This window comes from Drosophila bipectinata, chromosome 3R (assembly GCF_030179905.1).
Source record: "Drosophila bipectinata strain 14024-0381.07 chromosome 3R, DbipHiC1v2, whole genome shotgun sequence".
In the NCBI taxonomy this organism is placed as follows: Eukaryota; Metazoa; Arthropoda; class Insecta; order Diptera; family Drosophilidae; genus Drosophila; species Drosophila bipectinata.
This window is the reverse complement of record NC_091739.1, coordinates 8,772,659-8,788,005: the sequence shown is the minus strand read 5'-3', so window position 1 is coordinate 8,788,005 and position 15,347 is coordinate 8,772,659. Positions and strand designations below refer to the sequence as shown.

The 15,347-nt window shown below is 39.7% G+C and overlaps 1 protein-coding gene across 4 annotated transcripts in view; it reads right to left on the bottom strand.

Moving 5' to 3' along the window:
- The window catches only part of tinc (transmembrane protein tincar), a 55,740-nt gene that overhangs the window by 22,268 nt on the left and 18,125 nt on the right, over positions 1-15,347 (bottom strand). For all 4 annotated transcript variants that reach the window (XM_017246525.3, XM_070281324.1, XM_070281326.1 and 1 more), the window contains exon 2: positions 12,234-12,318. The gene's annotated coding sequence lies outside the window, so the exon portion shown is untranslated. The remainder of the gene's footprint in view (positions 1-12,233; positions 12,319-15,347) is intronic.

The following is a 15,347-nucleotide window of genomic DNA, read 5'->3' as shown; positions in this document are numbered from 1 at the left end:
AACACAAGAAGAAATACAGCAAAATATGCTAAATGGCACTTGGCACCCTCTGTACTCGCCCCTTTCTCATTTCCCGTCTGCTCCCCTCTCGAATTCCAGACTCACACATTGCCTTTGGCATGCTCAAGTGGGCCACTCCGGCTAATTTATATGGGGTTGGCAGCTTCTTCTCGACCCTCTTCAGCTTCATTTGTTTCTTTTCTCTGGTGGCCTCTCTTTATTTTTGACCAGTCTCCAAGAGCTCTACAAAGAAAGGCAGTGGCAATATTCATTTTTCTGCATTTTCCTCCTTGGTGCTTATATATTTACACAAGTTGGCATTGAGAAGGCTTTTCTGGATTCCATTTATTTTGCATAACTGAAAATGTTGCATTTCCTTGCCGCATCATTTACTTTTTCATCATTTTCATATTCTTTTCAAAATCAAATACAATGCGAAATGCCTCCCTTCCTTTTCTGTGTCTTGGGTCTTGGATTTGCCACTGGAAGCGTGACAAATGTTTACAGGATGCCTCCCCAACTCTGCATCCTGCAGCATCGTGACTCACTTGTTAAATGTATTTTCAGCAAGAGTTGCCAAAACACAAAGAGGAAAAGAATTTATTTTCTGCATTGGCTGGCAAAAGTTTCTGGCCCGGCTTAAGGAAGAGAGGATATGGAGGTTGCACGTGGCATTTTTTGAATTGGATTTACACATGTGCCGAGTTAATACGTGTTGCCCCCGTGCCCCCATGGTATGATGACATTTTTTTCAATTTTAACTTTCCAGCAGGCAGAACGTGAGTTAGCTGGAAATGTGTTTCCTAGTTTTTCGGGAATGCCGGAAAATCCGCAAAAATTTCAACTAAAATGCTGCAGCTTAAAAATGGCAATTATTTTTGATTTATTGACGAAATTGTACATTTTTGGGACAAAAATAATATTAGGGAAACTAGGCACCACATTACTCAAATAACGTTTTTAAAATAAAAGTAATCGCAGGCAAGTTTTTGTGTAATTTGATTGTGAATAGAGTGAAACTAGGTCATAAACACCAAGGGAAACCAAAAATCACCAAAAAATAAACAGCAACCGAACAAAAAGAAAGCCACAGGAGAGTGGGAAATTTATGACTGCAATTAAAACGGCACCGACGGGCATATAAAATTAAAATAAAGCATAATAAACTATATACATTAGAATGAAAATCGCATAAAATGTGGTGCCAAACGAAAGCTGTGCGCATTGTCTGAATGTAAATTATCGTACCGAGGGCGCGTTTACCAACACTGCCACCGAACCACCCATCTATCTATCCATCCCCCCAACAAAACCATCCAAAACCGAAGCAACAACAAATGGGCCACATGCCACCACTTGCAGACGGACTAAGCCAAATATCGCGTTGAAATGTTACCAATTTTGAGAGCGTTTAAATTGCGTTACACAGGTCCCAGGTTCTGGCTGAAAAGGGGGAGAGAAAAAGGGGGGATGGTGCAGCGGTGGAAACCACCCCCCAGGGACATTCTGTCGCTTGCATTCCCACCGAGCACTTGCCCCCGAGCTACGGGTCGTAAAAATACCGGGGAATTTATCGCATTCGAATGGATTTTTTCGAGGGTAGAACTCTGCTGTGCTCCAACACACACACGGGTCTTGGAGGTGGAAAAGGGCAACCCGGGGCCCGGGCTTAGGGGGTTGGTTACTGCTTCCTCTGTTGTTATTGTGCAATTGTTGTTGTGCACGTTGCATGAGTGAGTTGGGCAGGTTGAAAAAATGTTCAAGCCGAAAACTTTTGCCGCTTAAGAAAATCGATGAATATCCCCCAAACAAGCGATTTAACCACCACCGAGCTGCCCTGGAAACCAGCACACCACACATACAGGTGGGCGGGAAAGGGCCCAGGACACGCCACATTAAGCGGCATTTTGTTTTGACATTTCCGCAGCGCTCCCAAAACATTTTCCTCCGGGTTGCCTACTTTTGCGGGCCCTCTATCGAAAGAAAAAAAATGTTAAGACTAAGTAAGGGATAGGCAGGAAAACTTAAAGGGAAACACTCTTAGAACTGCGCACTTGGCAAAAACAAAACAGAAAAAGTAAGGCAAACGAAAATAGGAAAGCTAGAACAACATAAAAGCCGCTTTTATCAAATGTTGCACAACTAACACACAAAAGCCTTAAGGGGGGAAATACAATTAAAAGGCCTAAAATGAGGCCTATCTTTGGGAGTGAATTGCAAGTAGGGAATTGAATGAATCTTAGCGATTCTTTTTGCATGTTATTAGGAAATTATTGGGCAATGAAAATCAGTTAAGTTTTTCGAAAAATATTGTAATTAAGCCCATTTATGATCAATAATGTGGAGTCGTTTTTTGTGGGATAAACTTTGCGCCGTGCAGTCTCCAGGCCCAGGATCACGTCTAAAACAAAAAACAGCAACTGGGCATTAAACTTAGAGGTACAGCGCACAACATGAATTATTTCATATGTAAAAAAAATGGGGTTTCCATGAAAAAATTTGAAATTGAAAAAAATGTTTAAAAAAAACACACTTTTTTTCGACTTTGTTCGTCAAAAAAACATGTTATAACAAATAAATATGAAAAATCCTTTAATTCATGTTGTGGAGAATTTCATTTCAAACATAAAGCAAATGCGGTTTATTCGATTAAAATGAAATCTCTGACCTGTACATTGCACGGCGACTTTGAAAACACGACTTTTCAGTAGAAGCGTTTAAAGTTTACCACTCACTAAAGTTTACCACTGACACGCTCTCACTAAATTGCGTATTACTTTGAAAATAAGTACCGGACAGCTTTATGCTTTTAAAGGCTTATTCCCAGACATATTTAGAGTACATTAAGACAAAAAAAAATTTTTCGAAAAAAATAAATTTTTAATTGTATTTCCCCCCTTAACGAAAAAGTCACGCTTTTAACCTTGTTTACTCATTCACTTGGAAATAGAAATGAATTCCTTTGACAAAATAGTAGTTTTTTAATAAAAGTGAAAAAAAAACAAGAGCCTCTTCACTGCTATATATTGATTCCCAGCTAATATTTTTAGCCTTTGCCTATTCATAGGCAAACATCAGACAACTCTGCTACTGACAATCATTTCCTTTCAATTTCAGCAGCGGCTAAAATTGGTTTTTTAATTAAGCCGGACTAGCAATAGCCAGTCAACAATATTTCACCGTCCATGCCAACTCCCACTCCCTTTTGTTGCCTTTTTGTACCGAACCAGTTCAGTAGTGATATGTAACTCAAGCTAACCGACTGACCAACTGGCTCCCAACCGATGATGTGAGTGGCCAACAAACAAACGGAAAGGAAAAAAAAAACAAAACAAAAAAACATATGGAAGGGGAAACGTCTGCCTCTGGGAAAAGTCAAACAACAAAAAAATAGGGAATGGCAATTGAAATCAACTTTGGCATGTTGTTTGCCACCGTTCCATCGCTCCTTCCATCGAGTGGCAGAGTGTGGGTAGAAAAACCACAGCTCAACGGGGCGTATGCGCAATATTGGTTCATAAACACATTTTGGCTCGTTATATTTCCATTTACAAGCCCAGGCATACTGCTCGCAAAACAAAACTGTGACTTGGCCAGAATTTAATTGATTTTGTATTGTGTGCGAAATTACAAAATCTGTTGCAAGCATTTTCAACATACCTATCAGAAGGCTATTGAATAAATTATCAAGGAATTTCTGCACATTTTAGCAATGAAGTGAAGCAATTTCAAGTATGCAAGAGGAGACCGCACAAAAACAATTGAAAATGCAGAGATTTAAATGACAAGTTCAATTATTTGTTGGAGAACAGCAAGAAAAGCAACAACAGGCTGGCAACAAAGCTATCACCAATCAGAAATGTGAGCCGAAAGCATTTTGCTTGAGGCCTTAACCGCAGCAAAGCGTAGCCCGTCACAACAAGCTAAAGGACAAAACCGCACGACAGGATCAACTAGCCGAATGGAAGGACAAACGGGAGCAAAACTGAACTTGACTTCCCTGGTGGGGAGCTATTAAAAATTGCACATGCCAGTAAAATTGAAGCTGAAACCGAAGTCGACGCCGGAAGGTTTCAATTTCACTTAATAACAAAACCGCAAGAGGTAACGGCTGAAAAGGAGAATCAGCAACAAAGCGATGCGAAGGAGCCAGGAGCAGCAAAGGATCTAAGGAGGGATGAGGGAAACGACTACTGGACACATTCGAAAAGGCAACAAAGTTGCTGCCGGAGTTGGGAATACAAAACGGAAAGATGCAACCACAGCTTGCAGCTGCTTTTCCCACTTCTCCACCTCGGCAAATATTCATCTGGCTAGTCCGTCCATTTGCACTTTCACTGAAAATAAAAATGATTTAAAAAAGAAAAGTAAAGTTATCCAATTTATTTTAATTTAATTCGTTTAAAAACCTATCTCGGAAAATAGAAGACAGTTATGTAGGTGAAAACAAGCAAATAAACCCTGCTGTTCTTTTAATTGGCTTTTCAGAGATTCAAATGCTTAAGATGGACAAACAACTTATTTATTTTCTTAAAGTTCAAAAAGATATTCAAAGGTATTCTATTTTTTCCTTTAGTGTTCTTAAAAGGAAACCCCAAGCCAAGTCAGCAAATCAAATGGCATGCAGATGCCGAGTGCGTTTGGGTTGCAAAGAGGATTGGAATAGGGAAGCAAACTGGTTCAGCTGGTTGCCGCATGAATGCCGATAGTTGTCAGGGATTATGACACGAGAATGCCACAAGCAGGACCCACCGACAGGCGGATAGACAGAGACAGCTGCCTGCAGGAAGAGCGGCAGGATAGTTTGGAAAAACTTTCAAGCAATGAACACATTTGCGCATATTTGCATAAAACTCGCTGCAAGGATGAAAATGCGGTTGACGAGGAGGAGGTGGAGGACCAGGCTGCAGGAAAGGTTGTGAGGGGCATGGAAAGGAAATGCCAAAGCAACTCTAACACGGACATTAAAAATGTGTTGCCAGCGACATCACGAAGCTTTGATGCACTCTCCGAAATGCGATTTTCAAATGGAAATCTGCGAGTGAGCAACGGAAATTGCTTATCGGAAATTCTGCCTAAATGACATTTCCCCGATGACGATGATTTTCCGTTGAAAGGGAAGGAACTCGGCAAGGATTGGTTGTATTTTAAATAACACTTTCAATATAATAAGTAAAATTAAACAAAATTTCTTAAAAAGTATTTCGTATTCTTTTAAAAAAAAAACTTTCTTTTATAAATTAAAACAAATATAAGTTGAAATAATTGTTCATCTGTTTAATTTTAGAGCATCTGGGATCCTAGAATCGATACTTTCGTGCCATGGGAAATATGCGGCCATAAAACTTGATCAACTTGTGTGAACATGCAGAAAAAGGACGACACAGGACGAATCAAAAGTAGGTGGAGTGATGGAGAAAACGAAGTGGGTGGAGGACTTGGTACTTATTGGGAATTGTGGGAGTTCATGCCTGCAGAAAACTCATAAAAAGTGCTGACAACAACAAACAAAATTTTAAAAATGTATTCCCAGAATGCTTTAAGCAGCAAAGTGTGTGTGTGAGAGAGAGTGTGTCCTTTGCCAACATCTTTATTTCCGCACACAGCAACAATCCCCCATTGATAGAGGTCTATAAGGTTCTATAAGCTACGATTATTAAAAATGGAAAATATTTTTCCACCCAGCAAAGGATTTCCTCCGGAAAGAAAACCAAGAAAGAAAGCTAGATTTTCCTTTCATTTTTTTACCCTCGTTTGATTGCAGTTTATGCATATGAATGAAGTTGTTTGGCATATCAGTTGGCCAAAACAAAGATAAAGGCGATAGGCCAAGCAAAGACTAGATCGTGGAAATGCTGAGGCTAAAGAATGCCACAGACAATTTGCATTGAAATCGAATAGTGGTCCAGAAAGAATACCATGGCCAAGAAAAAGACGCAATTAAGTTATAAAGACAGCGGAAAAAAAGGTTAGAGCCAGCTTAAGTTGCTGACTCGGTTAGTGGCTGGAAAAATAAAACTTTGGTCTGGCCGGAAAAAAAGTGCATAACCAAACTTGGCTAAATTGTGGATAAAAATGCATTATTCATTTAGGGGAAAATCGGGGGGAAAACCTCCATCCTCATTCTTTTTTTATATCCTTGGTTCTCTTTTTCTCCTCTTCATCCCAGCCATTAGTCAAAGCGTCAAGCGTAAAATGCTAAACTGAAATTTTGTGTTCAACAAATGTTGACAGCTAACGCGGGAAACTCCTCCCCGTTGGGGACACTGGGGTCCCGGCTCCTACGCCTCCCGCGTCCTAAATCCACCCCACCCCACCCCAGAACTGGGCAGCTCCATTAGGCGGCGGAGCCTTGACAGCTGCTGGCTTCGTCGGAATCGCTGCGACAAAGTGACGCAAAGTTTAATTGAAATTCTAAAAGGAATTTACACAAAACTCGTGCGGATAAGCAGGAAAGAGGACGACGGCGGCAGGCACCGGAGGTAACACCAAAGGACTGACTTCCCGCAACTTCAAATTAGTTTTACATAATATTAGGTATATTGAAAAGAAAAGGCACAACTTTGTGTCTCGCACCAGAAGGAAGGCAGTAGAAACAAAAAAAAATTATATTACATATTTTGGAAATCCTGGCTGTTTCCACTTAATTATGTTACATGAATTGCAAAAAAGAATCCAACTAATTAAGAACTTTGTATTTTACAATTAAATTCCTGTTTATAACTTGAATAATTTTTATCAAATCCTCCACTATACCATATTTATCATCAAAATAAGCAGTCCTTATGAAATATTTATAAAAACCATAAGCCCCAACCATTATAAATAAAATTCCTGGAATAAAAACTTTCATGTTCAGTAACTCGATGATTTTTAATGCTCCTCTCAAGCTGCAACATAAAAATTACGCTAAAAACTCAACTCGACTTTCCTTTGATTCTTCAATATACTTTTTTTTTTGGTTTCTTGGTTGGTTAAGTTTCAGGTCGAAAAGCCACTTGAAGAATGAAGAATGAAATTTCCATTTGGCCTTATGAAAATTAAATGAAGCCAAAGCCCTAAACTCAGAACCTACAACTCAAGAGCTGAAAGGGAATGGGAGGTTACTAAGGGTGCTAAAGTCAAGTGCCGCAAACGTTTTGGTTTTGGGAGTTAAGTGGGCGTGCCTCTCATATGGAGCAAGCTGTTCATAATTTGTGTCCCCGCCCCTTTATAAAAGCAGAGAAAACAGAAGGGAAATATTTCAAATGTTTTTCGTTGTTTACTCGCCGCTGGCCTCGACTCCTTTAGTCATTCGGCAGACCTCCTCCTTTTTTTCCCTTTGAACTATATTACAGTCGACCTTCTTCCGGGGCGAACTTAAAGATATTCGAATTGAAGCCGACAAATTTAATGTCGAGATAAGAAATTTATAAGTGACATCCACACACATACGCACCCAGGAGAAATTCGAGTTACCAGGCAATGTAAAAGGAAGCTGGGAACATCTTCTGGTAACATGAAACTTTCCTCTGCCTCTTTCTTTTCGTTTTTTAAATAGAGGTTTAGAATCACAGCTGGCAGTTGAAAATAACACTTATCGCCCAAGAGGCGTGCCGGCAAGTGGGAAGTTGTGTGGGGGAGGCCTCCATAAAAGTGGACTTATAGATATGCGATCTTTGCTTTTTATTGGCTTTCTTGGCTGTAAGAAAGAGGTAGGAAATTGGGGTAAAAGCTCGCCTGTCGTTTGTAGTTTTCTCATTCAACTTAATCCTTTCTTATTGAAAACCAAAACGGGGCAAAAAGAGTCCAAAGTCCCACCCTGTAAAGATAAATCTTTATGTGTCTGAATCTCCAAGAGTGTATGTGTGGGTGTATGTCTTAGCGGCTGGCACGTGCGGCTGGAAAGCAGTTTACAGTTTCTTGTGGGGCTCGTTAGGCGGCCAAGAAAATGCCTGGCAACGCTTCAGACCAATTCGCAGTCTGGCAAATTTATGACTTGATTACAATACGCATACGCCCCGTGGCCGGGGACAAAGACTTGGGAAATTAAGGAGAAAAGCGAACCACCAAAGCGAGTGTGTGCGTGTGCCAGTTGGTCTAAAGCAAATGGCAAATAATGTAATAATATGACAGAAGAAAAGAAGCCCGATAATGCACAAAAAACAACAAAATGTGATGGGAAAGAGAGCAAACTGTAAGTTGGCCAAGAGAGGCAAGGAAGGAAGGGACTAACGCGGGCGTGGCTGTGTAAATTGCGGTGACAACAATTCAATTTAACGCCCCACTGGGCCCTGACAGCAGTGGATTGTGGCCTTTGTTTTCGCTCCTCTTATGCAGTGCTTGCCTTTTTGTGCTGTTTTCTATTAAATTTAAATTAAATTTAACTCGATTGATTACATTTCCTTTTGACTGGAGCTGACACACCACGACCGACTTAAATCAATTTGATGGCCTGTTTTAAACAGCTGAAAAATAAACTTCATAACATAATAATATACGAGGTACAGTCCAGTGCTGCTGTCCATTTTTAATAAGACAGCCGCGTGCGATTGATTGATTGATGGTTTTCTCAATTGAAGAACTGTCACTCCTGAAGTCACTTCCAAAGTTAAGTCACTGAGAAAAAAAAATCATATTTTTAACAATAACTTGAAGCTGTGACTAGCTGCTAGCTAATGTTGTCCTTGCCAAATGAAGCAATTTTTCGTTCAATCGAATTACAATTCAATTGCCTTCAACGGCATGTGCTGCTCTGATCCAATTTTGTAACTGAACTTCACTCGAAAAAAAAGGAAAAGCACACATCCTTACGTGTACACACATAGAAGCTAAATCTAATAATCAGCTTTCCACCTAACGAATGTGAAAATGTTGTCGGTGGCAAGGAGAACCGAAAATGGGGGGAAAATGATATGGGGAAAATTTCGGTGGCGGTGACATTTGAATTTTTGGCCATTTTAGCGCAAATTTCTCCATTTTTGGTTGCTTTTTGTTTTTTGTGCAACCCAACTCATGATTGTTTGGTTTGGTTTGGTGGGGTTTTCCTTCGTTCGGTTCTTTAGGTTTTTGTGCTTCTTTCCCAGAAAATAACGTGACATGCATAAATAATTGACTTTTCACAAAATGCGCCATGGCAGCAACAACAAAACAAACAAACAACACAGCAGGAAAATAACAACAATACAAAGAAGAAGCGGAAATGAAATATGGCGGAATGGTAAAAATGGCGAACTAGTGAATGCCAAAATGGCGGCGGCCATATTGTATTTGAAAGCAGGAGCAAGACAAAGAGCGAGAGAGCGCATTCGAAATGCCATAAAATATTTATTTGCAATGTGAAAGCAGCTGCCTGCCACATGACTAAGGAAAGCCCAAAAAAAATTGGAAAAGGAAGCAAACGAACAACAGCGCAGGAGGATCAAAATTATATAATTTTAAATCTGCCTATGGGCAATTTCCTTCAGATTGTTTACGGTCCGTTTAAAGGGCCGCATACAAGTCAAATATTGTTTCCGACTGACAATTAATCAGCCAAATGGATCTGTTATTGTAGGCATCTATATAAGCAATGTATCGGCATAAAAGGTACACAATGGCCATACATATATAAATGGACAAATCAATTTGCCAGAATGAAAGCCAAACAAAGTCAAAACAGTGGCCAACAAAAGGCAACCGGAGTGAAAAAAGGAACTTCTGCGGACGGCAAAGTGAACTCCAACTAAAAGCATAAATATTTATACAAAATCTATTTTACACAAATAAACCGCTCGACCAATTGTTGGCTAAGCTTTTACAGCATTGTTGAGTGCTCAGTAAAAACCAGTTAACAGGGTATAATGGACAAGGGAGATATGTATTTAATATAATAATTAATAATAAATATCACAAATAAATCTGATAAAAATAAAATAATATATTAATGTCATATATTATATACTTAATCCATATAGTATATTTCAAAGGACAACCAGCCAGTCTGTCACATGTTCCAGTAAACCTTTTTGCCACAATTTGTCGCAAAGTTGTACTTTTTTGAAACTTTTTTTCTGCCGCTTCTGGTTTTTATGGCCAATTTATAAAGTCAGCTCCGCTGGGCAAGTGGGCGAGCAAATACTTTTATTCTTTTGTCCAATAATAATTTATAAGGAATTTTCACGAAACTGTTGCTGCTTTCGGACGCTCCTCAAAGTGGTCACATGTTGGGCTGGGGGAGTCACTTCGAATGGTCGATTTGATGCCAGGCATACAGAATTATTAATGGCCTAGCCGTGTGCCCGTCCTTATGGACGAACAAAAAATAAATTCAATTTTGGCTAAAATGTTTTCAATGTAACTGTATGCCTCGAGTCCTGTAATTGCATATGTGGCACGGTGACATATGCCAAAAATGTGGCTGAAACTCAGCCAGGAAACTAGCAACGAGGCAACACGAAACTAACATTTTTGAGGGACATTTTGTGCAGTCGTCTGTGCCAGAACTTGAAACGTCTGTGTATTGTCCTTTATGTTCGGCTTGATGCTTTTGTTGTTGTGTCTGTTGTTGCTGTTGTGTGTGTACTTTATGACTTGTAGTCACTCGAGATGTCCTGCTATCCTTCAGCTCACAAACCCAAGCCCACATCCACCTCCTCCTTCATTTTATAGCATTTCAAAAGTTTTTGCAGTGAGATTGCAAGCAAACATTTTCAACATTGTATTGTATTTGTTGTTGTGGCAGCTTTTTTTTTTGTTTTTGTTTTTGCTTTCTGCTGCTATTTGGGTTTTTAGCATGTGACGCCATTCGTGGCACAATCTGCTGCAGCCCCATTTTAAAACCCGGCTTTTCCCCTGAGCTGGAGCTACTACCCTTAGTGAAAGCAAAAGCAGTAGCAAGAACCCAAAAACCCAATAGCACTTTTTCCCCCACTCTTCCAGACGAAATGGCACTAAAAAGGATCTACAATTCTTGTCCCAGGCAACCACACTCACACTCATCTTGGCCCTTCAATCCCATGTATTTGAAAGTCCATCTGTATGTTAGTGTTCAAGAGTTCAACAGGCTTTGTTGCTGTTGTTCCCAATGCTTTTGATTCTATTGTTCCGAGAATATACCGTAAAAAATGCTCTTCTGATACGGAATTGGGTTTATAATCTGTAGTTTTCAAACCAAATGATTCAGTTTTGTAAAAATAATCCTGTAGATGGATAAGATTAGGACTTCAATTAGGCACTTTAAACCAAAAAACATCTAAAACAGCTTTTCTTCCAGAAAATTGGACAGGTCTAAGTCCAAGTCTTAGGGCAAACCTTTTTTCACTCATTTGTTGTACAAGTCGCAGGTTTCCCATTTGTTTTCCCTTTTTTCACATGGCCAGGAGCTGGAGAGTTTTCAACTCTTTCCATTAAACTCCACCTTTTTCGCCTAGTTTTTCTCGGTTTCTTGCTGAGGAAAAATAAAATTTTTTTGCCTTTGCTTCACCGCTTTGTTTACGACCAAATCCAAAACAATGGCATTTTTGCACATGAGCGCATTTAAGCCAAGTTCTGCTGTTGTCGTCAATGCTGTTGTTCTTGCTGTTGTTTGTGCTTCCACACTTAAACTAAACTTTTCAGCTGTGCTCTCTACGTGCGAGTAAAGGTCTTCCAGGTCCGACTTGGGCTGCATATTTAATCCTTTCATCCTGCCTCCCTCCGGCTAGAAGTGAATTATTACGGCCATCTTTCCGGTTCAAGCCGAAGGATATTAAGAGCCAAGGGGCAAATCCAGGATAGAGGGAGAGCAGTGCGCACTCTTTGGGAATTGCAATTGCCCGAATCATTCGACTCATTGGCTTGCCATTTATTTTTTTTCTCCTTTTTTTGCTCATTGCTTTTCCCAGCACTTTTCCCCAACTCATCTTTGTTTGCCGTTCGCATTAGTAATACAAATTGCACAGAAAAAGTTCAACAAACTGCATTAAAAATGGAGCAAATACCGTCTGCTTGAAGGAAACAAGTTGGAATCCATCCAGCTTCCTATCGATTCAATGTTTGAACTTATCTTGGACTCTTGATTTAAAAACTTTACACAAAAAACTAGTCTCTTCCGCTCCAAGAAACGTTTCATAAATTTTTTGATAAATTGCATTTTTTAAAAATATTTTTACACCTTATACACGTAATTGAGTGGCCGGACAATGCATTTGCAATATAAATTCCATAAATTCAATTTTATGAAAATGCATTAAAAAGGCCAACAAGAAAATATGTACAGCATAAAACCAACTTACCATCAATATTAATTGGCGGAACCGCAACGCACTTTTGGCCCGAAGTTGGTTCCGATTGGTTTGGTTCAATTCGTTATGGTTGAAGCTGCAAAAAAAAAAAGAAAGAAGCCAGAATGGAAATATAAATAAATTGATTTATGTCGGCAACAAGAAATCGATGAATCAAATGCACGGTTAAGCAATAAACCCAAAAAGCCTAACCAATAATAAATGTCCTGGCTGATGGGCTCTTTTCGATGTGGGCTTAATGATGATGGCCGACACACTTAATCATAGGCGGAGATATAGGGTGCTGGTGAAATATTTAAGTAAAGCTTAAATCCTTTTTATTTTAATTGCCAAAGCCTCTTATAGACTCCCTTCTCAATATATATAATACACGACTGTTAAATCAAGACCATTTCTGTGTGTTTATTGACTTTATCGAGTGTCAAAAATAGCATCATAATCAGCCAGGCCAATAAAAACATAAACAGAAAGTGAACAAATAAAATCTCGAGCCATTTGCTAGACGACGAGTGAAAGGGAAAGAAACAAGCGATTTCAGGCACTATATCAAAAAAATAGAACAGCAGCTAACAGACATTATGAAATCAACAAAATAGCTGGCACCCCGAGAAAAAAAACTTTGGCCCAAGCGGAGGAGGAACATTACTCCCGAGTATACTTATGTCATATTATTGACGATGATGGCAAATGAAGCAAACTTTGGAAGTGGAAGGAGACAGGCATGGGGAGGCAGCAGGGTTCCTTCAGCTTGTCGGCAATTTCATCAGTTTAAGCTGATGGCAGTTGAAAAATGTGCTTCCTTTTTCCTTTGCTTTTTTCAGCAGTGCTTTTTTCTCCATATTTGAAAATAAATAAAATGGCGGTTGACATTTGACAGGAGAAAAGGCAAATAAGTTCGACACTTGAAAAAACTTGGAGTTCAAAATTGTACATTTAAATAATAACAGATTATAATGTATATCCTTTATTTTAGTATATATTTTCCAAGAACTGTGTATAAATTATTTATAAGTAGTTTATTTTTTTCTCTGTGTGTTTGCCAAAGTGTTTCGTGCTTGTTAAAGCGAAAACCCGTAGTCAGAGGCAGCTGCTGACATTTCACAATGTGTGGCACCTCAGCCTTATGCAAATGACGTTCCCCGCCTTTGGCTGCTCCATTTTTGATGAGCCGGCCTTAGTGCGGCCTGCTGAAAATCAAATAGCAAATCGAAATCAAGTGCCGCAGGTGGCCTGCCATCCTCAAGCCGCAAAGTGTCGGTCATATCAAAGGACAAAAGCTCCACAAACATTGTCAGAATATTAGCACCACAGTGGCTTGCCACATTCGAGAAACCACCCAGGGAAACCACACCTCAAGTGGTAAAGTTCCCTCCCAAGAAACTTTCCACACGCCCGAACAATTTGCTTAGACTAAGGGACAAATCTTTGGGCCGAAGTTGTCCTCTGCATAACAAATATGGCTTGTAATTTAATTAATCACCCACCAAGGTACGAAAGTTTGACCCACAGCTGAGAGGATGGCTAAGCTATGGGATTACGGCAGCCAACTTGGTCCTGTCTTTAATTTAATAATATTCAAAATAAATATTTCCTTTGTTTTGATTTACCAATTATGAAATTTAAAGTGGAATAAAACCAACAAAGGCTATCCCCTATCGGAATATCAATTAAATTCGAAACTCAAACACAAAACAAAACTGGTGGGGCAGGGCCGAAAATCTATTAGGAAGTCAACCGAAAAGTTTTCTCAATTCAGGCACGCACTTTTGATTAATTTTAAGACAATAATCATAAAGGAGGTTCGGTCTGGGGAATCTATCCTTATATCCGGTTATCTTGTTCTCGCTCGCACTCTCTTTAATTCCATTACGTGCCTGCCAGCATTTCTATAGCATACTTATTCGGGGTCTCTTGTTCATAGAAAACCCAGACACGTCCCTGCCTCTATCTTTGTCTCTCTCACCTTGCTGGTATGTCTTTCTCTATTTTCCGGGTTAGTTAATTTCGACGCCTTGCAGGCGGGAACTTTAAGTCGATAGAAAACTTAATCAAAGTTCTTCACGGTCGACCGTAGTTGCTGCTCCTTATATTGCTGCTGCTGCTGCTGCTGGAGCTGGAAAGTTTCTCTTTCGGTCCAATTTGGTTGTGGCCAAATAAGTTTCGGGCACGCAACACTCCGGCCAATGGCTTCGTTAGCTCCTTCGAGCTTTCCTTTCCCCACCACGATTTCCACCTGGCCGAACGGCTTGCGTGTTTGAATGTTATTTATAATATGCTAAGCTCACCGGTTGCCTTCTTCCTTTGCCCTCGTCTGCTGCTCCACGGGCTTGCCGGAAGCCTTAAACTTGACCAAGGAGTTGAGTCTAAGAAGACGGCAAAAAAATGGTACTACTCAGTTTTTTTACAGTGAAAAAAATACTTATCTCAAAGTAAAATAGATTTATTTCAGTATAAGCTACTTTGGAACTAATCTATTGAGAAAAAGTGCCTTTTATAATCTCCTTTTACTAAATTTTTAAAAGGTTTTGCTAACCTTATTCTCAGTGCCCTTAAGCTTTATCCCCTTAATTCAGCTGACCCTTATCCAGGCCCTCCACACTGAGCGTTGCCTTTGTGGCGTTTAACTTTTAATTGGATTTCGGTTTTTGGCTTATTTAATGGCTAAATGAGTTCAACATCGGCTGCTCTTGCTGTTGTTTTGCTCGCAAATTTTTGTTACCGCCTGTCTGTGCAAAATATTAGCGCATAATTTTAACAATTACTTCCACTGGCTGACCACTGCCAAACACCCACTTGACAGCCCCTCGCCTGCTTACTAATTTGCATATTTCATTAGAGTTCCAGCATTTCATTTTGTATTCCAGGGAATAATTATCATGAAGTTGAATCAGCTTGAAATCTCCCAGGCAACACGGCTAGTTTAAGGAAAAGTTGGCAATTGAACTAAACCTTGGAAATGGAAATTTCCGCTTTATATTGGTTTATTTCCGAGAATATTTAAGGATCATGGCATCCCCTAACCTCCATAAATTCCAAAGAATAATTTCCATACTAGGTTCATTGAAATGGATTAAAAGGAAACTGGCAAAGAGGCAAATGGGTAAA